The 7,715-nt window shown below is 59.9% G+C and overlaps 1 non-coding gene across 1 annotated transcript; it reads left to right on the forward strand.

The window, feature by feature from the left end:
* Window positions 1–3,883: 3,883 nt before the first annotated feature.
* Window positions 3,884–4,037, forward strand: LOC136685918 (5.8S ribosomal RNA). The gene has a single exon (XR_010800216.1). It is a non-coding gene; the product is annotated as a 5.8S ribosomal RNA (ribosomal RNA).
* The last annotated feature ends 3,678 nt before the right edge of the window (window positions 4,038–7,715 follow it).

Genomic DNA, 7,715 nt, shown 5'->3' on the forward strand with positions numbered 1-7,715 from the left:
ACGGATCGGTCTTCCACAGACCGCGGCTGGAAGTTCGCAGGGTCGGCCTACGGGATCCGACCCTTCGTCTTCTTAAACGCAGACTTCCGTAGGCTCCGGGGGGCGAAACCGTAAACCTTTGCCGACCTCCTCGCACTGCGAGGGGGCCAGGATTTGCGGCTTGTCCGCGTATCGGTCCTACCAAGGACCGCGGCTGGAAGTTCGGTGGTGAGCCCTCGACCTTACGAGATTGAGGGCAAAACCCTTCGTCTTCTGAACATCAGACGGCTCCGGTGGTGGCGTACCGTAAAAACCTATGCCGACTTCCTCGCGCTTTGAGGGGGCCAGGATTCTCTTCCATTCTCTTCCCTTAACGGCTGTCCTTCACGGCCGTTCGAGCTCGGTATACGCGGAGCACCAGGGGCAGGCTTCTAAGCCTAAATACAGTGCTTAGAGCGATCCTCCCCACCTTGTGCTCCCAGCCTCCATGGCTCGTGGATGCCCGTAAGAGGCATGTCCGCTTGTCCAGAACGGTTCCGAGGGGGACTTAGTCGGCCGGTCGATCCAACAGTAGGTCCGTTCAACGTCCGCGTCGGTGGTGCCTTAGGGTCGGGATCCGTTTGAGGGAAGGACCCGGCCCCTAGCCTGCACCGTCCGGGCGAGAATCATACGTTTTCCAAGTTGCCAAGTCGATTGCAGACCCCCACAGCGGGGTCGCGTTCGATCCTCTTCGCTGGTGTCCCCTGAGATCACTCTCACGGGCTCCATGCGCCCCCTCTCTTTCCCCGTCCGGGGTTTGAGATCCAAGGGGGGTCGGTCTGGTTGATCCTGCCAGTATTATATGCTTGTCTCAAAGATTAAGCCATGCAAGTCTAAGTACACACGGGTTTTGGTACAGTGAAACTGCGAATGGCTCATTAAATCAGTTATGGTTCCTTTGATCGCTCCACACGTTACTTGGTATAACTGTGGTAATTCCAGAGCTAATACATGCAAACGAAGCGTTGGAAGGGTTCTGGGGGTCGGCGTGAAATGCTCTCCCGGCCCCTGTCCCCCGGATACGTGCATTTATCAGAACCGAAAAACCCTCCCGGCTCCGGTCGGGTCGCTTTGGTGACTCTAGATAACCTCTGGCCGATCGTTAAGCCCTCCGGGGCGGCGACGTATCATTCGAGTGTCTGCCCTATCAACTTTCGACGGTAGGCTACGTGCCTACCGTGGTGACCACGGGTAACGGGGAATCTGGGTTCGATTCCGGAGAGGGAGCCTGAGAAACGGCTACCACTTCCAAGGAAGGCAGCAGGCGCGCAAATTACCCATTCCCGACACGGGGAGGTAGTGACGAAAAATATCGATGCGGGTCCTATGAACCTGTGGAGCGTAATCGAAATGAACTCAATCTATGTCCGTGAGTGATGACCCATTGGAGGGCAAGTCTGGTGCCAGCAGCCGCGGTAATTCCAGCTCCAATAGCGTATGCTAAAGTTGCTGCAGTTAAAAAGCTCGTAGTTGGATGTGGGGACAGGTCTCGGATCCCCTGTACTGTCCGGGATGGCGTGGGGAGCTCCTTCGGGGGTGACCCCCTGTCTCTGGGTGGATGTTGGGACCTGGTCCCTACCCGCCGGTGTCCTCTGCTCGCCGGCCGCGGAGAAGCCCTTAGCTGGGTACTTCACTGCGGTGCACGGTGGGTTGGAGGGTCCGGAGCGTTTACTTTGAATAAAGCAGAGTGCTCAAAGCAGGCCGACACGTGCCATGTCTGACTGAGCTAGGAATAATGGAATAGGGCCCTTCCGCGGGGCTTCGGGGTCTCTCCTTCGGGACGGCTGGTCGTTCCGGAGTGGGGCTCCGGGGCTTCCACGGTCCTGTTTCGTGGGTTTTAAGGACCGAGGGCAATGATTAAGAGGGACGGCCGGGGGCATCCGTACCACACCGATAGAGGTGAAATTCGTTGACCGGTGTGGGACGAACGAAAGCGAAAGCATTTGCCAAGAATGTTTTCATTAATCAAGAACGAAAGTCGGGGGAGCGAAGACGATCAGATACCGTCGTAGTTCCGACCGTAAACTATGCCGACCCGCGATCCGGCGGCGTGAGGCTAGCGACCATGACCCGCCGGGCAGCGTGAGGGAAACCACGAGTCTTTGGGCTCTGGGGGGAGTACGGTTGCAAAGCTGAAACTTAAAGGAATTGACGGAAGGGCACCACCAGGAGTGGAGCTTGCGGCTTAATTTGACTCAACACGGGGAATCTCACCCGGCCCGGACACGGTAAGGATTGACAGATTGATGGCTCTTTCTTGATTCTGTGGGTGGTGGTGCATGGCCGTTGGGAGTTCGTGGAGCGATTCGTCTGGTTAACTCCGATAACGGACGAGACCCTGTGCCTTAAAAAGTTACACGGCCCTCCCTTGGGTCCCTGTGGGGGCTTGCGGCCCGAGGGGTTCGTCGGTCGGTGGCCGAACTTCTTAGAGCGATCCGGGGCAAGGCAAAGCCGTATGAGATTCGGGGCCATAACAGGTCTGTGATGCCCTTAGACGCCCGGGGCCGCACGTGAGTTACACTGGCTGGTTCAGCATGTGCATCCATCCTATGCCGAAAGGCCTGGGCAATCCTATGAACGCCTTCCCCGCTGGGGATAGGGGATTGTAACTTTTCCCCTTGAACGAGGAATTCCAAGTAGTCGCGGGTCACCAGCCCGCGTCGATTAAGTCCCTGCCCTTTGTACACACCGCCCGTCGCTACTACCGATTGGATGGCCTGGTGAGGTCCTCGGACCGTCTCCGAGGTGCCCCTTTACCGGGGGGTTGCCTCGTTGAGGTGGGAAGTCGATCGAACCTGGGCATCTAGAGGGAGTAAAAGTCGTAACAAGGTTTCCGTAGGGGAACCTGCGGAAGGATCATTAACGGTGACCTGGCCACGGCCGGTTGTCGAGTCGGACTCGAGAGGCCAAACCTCCCCCGGCGGGTACCTTCAAGGTATGGACCGCAGAAGCCTCGTACCTTTCGTCGTCGGCCGACGTGAGTCTCTCCCCCTCCGGGTGGGTGGACGTAGCGAGCCGGCTTCGGAACTCGGGGTTATGCGAGGACCGCCTTAGGTGCATAGGTACCCCGGTCCGCCCCCCTCGTTCGCGGGGGGGAGAGTGGCGCCGGAGCCGCCCGCCGGGTCGTTAAACCAAACATTGATCGTTGAAGGCTTGATTGTGCGTGCGCGAGTCAAAGGGGCTTACTCACCCCCAGGGCGTTGGCCGGTGCTCGCCGGCCTCGGTGGGATCTCCCTGAACCCATCCCCCCGGCACAGGGGGTGGTGGTGGACGGGAGCGTACCGCCGGGCGAAACTCTTTCCCCTCACGGGGTTGGAGCGGAGCTTAAGAGCGCATGCAAATACCCCGATGTTGGCTTCGCAGAGACGGACCGTATAATAGTCTAAGGCCGGTGCGCGAGTTGAAGGGGCCTCACGAACCCCGGATGCGTTTAAACACCCGAAGGAGACGGCCGGTGCCCGCCGGTCCTGACTAGGTGGGATCTACCCAGCGCCTTCCCCTAAGCGGGGGACTTGGGAGCGTACCACCGGGCCTCGCTCATACCCTCCGGGGTGGAGAGCTTGGCTTTGAGCGCACGCCTGAATGCCTTAGACCGGGACCCGTAACGCAGCGAACCAAACCCTGGGCCTCGCCGGGAACGGTGGGGCCTAGACCCGGTCTCCTAAACCACGTAAGTCTCGGGCACCTACTCGGGCGATCGTCCCCCGGGCCGTAACTCCTCGGTCCGGTGGTGACGCCCAGGTTCAATGACCTTCCCCCCTCCACGGGGGGGAAGGCACCCGGCTTGAAATATTGTCAAACGTTGTCTCGTGTTCGAATGGCTTCCTTCGCCCGGCCTGTAACGGGCCGGGCACAAACCTCATACAACTCTTAGCGGTGGATCACTTGGCTCGTGCATCGATGAAGAACGCGGTAACCTGCGTTAAATAATGTGAATTGCAGAACACAGATCATCGATATTTCGAACGCACATGGCGGCCGCGGGGGTCCATCCCGCGGCCACGCCTGTCTGAGGGTCGGTTTACCCATCGATCGGTCTTCCTAGACCGCGGCTGGGAGTTCGCAGGGCCTCCACCTCGGACGGCCCTTCGTCTCCCTAAACCCAGACTCGGGCCTTAAACCCGACGTGTGGCGAGAGCTCCGGACGTAGGGAGAGCCATTAGGTCCGGGTCCAATCCGTCATAGTCTCTCCCCGCTGGGCTCTCCGCCGCCGTCGGAGAGTGGGTACCGTAATACGGCGAGCGGCCGGGGGGTTCGCGCCCCCCGCGCCCCGCAAAACAGTCTCGTAGTGCGACCTCAGATCAGACGAGACAACCCGCTGAACTTAAGCATATCAGTAAGCGGAGGAAAAGAAACTAACAAGGATTCCCCTAGTAGCGGCGAGCGAAGAGGGAAGAGCCCAGCGCTGAATCCCACTTTCCCCTGACCGGGGTGGGCCGGGAAATGTAGCGTACGGAAGTCCGTTTGGTCTCGGTGCGGACGCGGGACCAAGTTTTGCAAGGAAGTGTCTTCCGCAGATGGTGAAGGCCCGGTATTGTCCCGCATCCCGCCGGGTAGATCGGGCTTCCCGGAGTCGAGTTGCTTGTGAATGCAGCTCAAAGTGGGTGGTAAACTCCATCTAAGGCTAAATACCGGCACGAGACCGATAGCGAACAAAGTACCGTGAGGGAAAGTTGAAAGCAGTACTTTGAAGAGAGAGTTCAAGAGAGCGTGAAACCGTTGAGAGGTAAACGGTCGGGGGACCGAGAAGACCCCCCCGGGGGATTCAGCCGGGCGGACGGCCCGCGCTCGTGTGGTTCCGTGGCTCGGAGGCGAGTTCATCCGGGCGAGAGTGGGGGCGACCCCACTCCCTGCTCGGCCCTGAGCTTCGCCTCTCGACTTCGGGCCTCTCGGGCGTACGAAGGCTCGGCCCGTCAGGTGTACTTCCCCCCGCGTGGTGGGTGAGTCGCGACCGGCTCCGGTTAGGCTTGGAAGGGCCCGAGGGTGAAGGTAGGTCCGTCCGGAGAAGGGAGCCCCACGTGGCCCCCGGACACGGGCGTTCCGCTACAGCCCCTCGCTCCGACTTCGCCGATAACGCCGGGGCCGCGGAGTAATGTCCTTTCCGCGTTTTCCCCTCCTTCGGGATGGGGATGGGGCCCCCCCTGATCGTTCGGACGAAAGCGGGCCGGTTGGGCTGTCCTCAGCCCCGGGCTAGGCCCGCTACGGCAATACGGGGGGTGATCCAGGCCCACAGCCAAAACGCCTAAGGTCAGCGGCTAAGTTCGGACCCCGACCGACCCGTCTTGAAACACGGACCAAGGAGTCTAACGCGTATGCGAGTCAAAGGGGCTTGAACCCCGGAGGCGCAACGAAGGTGAAGGCCGGCGCGCGTCGGCTGAGGTGGGATCTGATGCACCCCGTCAATGTTTGGGTTGACAGCGCACCACCGGCCTGCTCTCCACCGAGTGGAGAGTGGAGCAAGAGCATACGCGGTGGTACCCGAAAGATGGTGATCTATGCCTGGGCAGGGCGAAGCCAGGGGAAACCCTGCGTGGAGGCCCGTAGCGGTCCTGACGTTCAATTCGGTCGTCCGACCTGGGTATAGGGGCGAAAGACTTAACGAACCATCTAGTAGCTGGTTCCCTCCGAAGTTTCCCTCAGGATAGCTGGCACCAGACTCAGTTTTATCCGGTAAAGCAATGATCATAGGCTGCGGGGCCGAAATGGCCTCGTCCTACCCTCAAACTTTAAATGGGTAAGAGGCCCGGCTCGCAGGCTTGGAGCCGGGCATCGAATGATGGTGCCAAGTGGGCCACTTTTGGTAAGCAGAACTGGTGCTGCGGGATGAACCGAACGCGCGGGTTAAGGCGCCCGACGCGACGCTCATCAGACCCCAGGAAAGGTGTCGGTTGATATAGACAGCGGGGCGGTGGCCATGAAAGTCGGAATCCGCTAAGGAGTGTGTAACAACTCACCTGCCGAATCAACTGGCCCTGAAAATGGATGGCGCTGGAGCGTCGGGCCCATACCCGGCCGTCGCAGGTGTCACAATCCCTGATTTGAAACACGGACCGTATGCCGCGACGAGTAGGAGGGCCGCCGCGGTGGCGCTGAAGCCTCTGGCGTGAGCCTGGGTCGAGCCGCCGCGGGTGCAGATCTTGGTGGTAGTAGCAAATATTCAGATGGGATCTTTGAAGGCCGAAGTGGAGAAGGGTTCCACGCCGACAGCGCTTGGCCGTGGGTTAGTCGGTCCTAAGGGATAGGCGAACGCCGTTCGGAAACGCTGGGGCGATGGTCTCGTCTGCCCCCCGCTGACCGAAAGGGGATCGGGCCAATATCCCCGAACCTGGGATTGGGGAGATTGAGTGCCGAGAAGGCGCTCTCATAGCGGTAACGCAAACGAACCCGGAGACGTCGGTGGGAACCCCGGGGAGGATTCACTCTCCTTGCTAAAGAGCTGGAGCGCCCTGGAATGGGATTGTCCCGAGAAAGGGGCTCAACGCTCTGAAAGGCGCCGCATGCATCCGTGAGGCAGCCGGGACGTTCCCCATCGGCCCTTGAAAATCCGGGGGAGGTATAGTGAATTTCCCCCCAGGCCGTACCCATATCCGCATCAGGTCTCCAAGGTGAACAGCCTCTGGCGTGTTGGAACAATGTAGGTAAGGGAAGTCGGCAAAATAGATCCGTAACTTCGGGATAAGGATTGGCTCTAATGGCTGGGCTCGGTCGGGCCCTTTAGCTGAAGCGTAGGCCGAGGGCTGTTCTGGTTCTGGTTCGCCCTTGCCCTGAGGGTCATGCGGGGCAAAAGCGCACGGCGCCCGGGTTGACTCCTGCGTCTGTCGGTTAAAGTGCGTGGGTCGCAGCCGCGCGAGGCAGCCGGTGTTCCCTCCCGGTGGTGCTTAGGGGACTCGGTCGGTGCCGGGGGGAGGCGGTCGTGGATGGGACTCCGGCGGGGGTGCGTCCTTAGGGGACGAACCTCCGGTGCGTCTCGTCCTTCGGCCCTTCCTTCCCGAAGTCGGCCGGGCTCCGAGGCCCATCGGCGGGTCCCGGCCAGGCTCGCGAGCGCGGCCTTCCGTACTCCCGTTCGGACGTGGGGGGGGGAAGACTCTGGAGTTGTGTGCGGATGCGTCGCCGGCCGTAGGGGCTTGGGAGGACCGGACCGGAGCAGTGTGACTGGAGACGGGTGTGACGAGCCGAGGCCTCGTGGATCTATCGGGTGTGAGTCTCGCCTCGGAGGGGTGGCAGCTCCGAGGTGGTTCTCTCGACCGGCACCCAACAGCCGAATTAGAACTGCTGCGGACCAGGGGAATCCGACTGTTTAATAAAAACACAGCATTGTGAAGGCTCTCGGACGGTTTTGACACAATGTGATTCCTGCCCAGTGCTCTGAATGTCAAAGTGAAGAAATTCACCCAAGCACGGGTAAACGGCGGGGGTAACTATGACCCTCTTAAGTTAGCCCCACTATACACTTTCTGGACAAAGGCCCATTCAAATATATTGCCATTGGACACTTATGACCACAGTGGGATTGTATGCCGGTTATGGATCCATAATGCCGTATAAAGCATGACCATTTGGACACTGAGTGATAACTTTTTCCAGTTTGATACCCGCGGCAAAATCGCCATTTGGACAGCACTAGGGGCACTGGTGCTCCATCTAGGAGTTCAGAACGTTGGGCCCATCCCTTTAGTATGTGTCACTTGGCTCTGATT

This window comes from Hoplias malabaricus, unplaced genomic scaffold (genome assembly GCF_029633855.1).
Source record: "Hoplias malabaricus isolate fHopMal1 unplaced genomic scaffold, fHopMal1.hap1 scaffold_350, whole genome shotgun sequence".
NCBI lineage: Eukaryota > Metazoa > Chordata > Actinopteri > Characiformes > Erythrinidae > Hoplias > Hoplias malabaricus.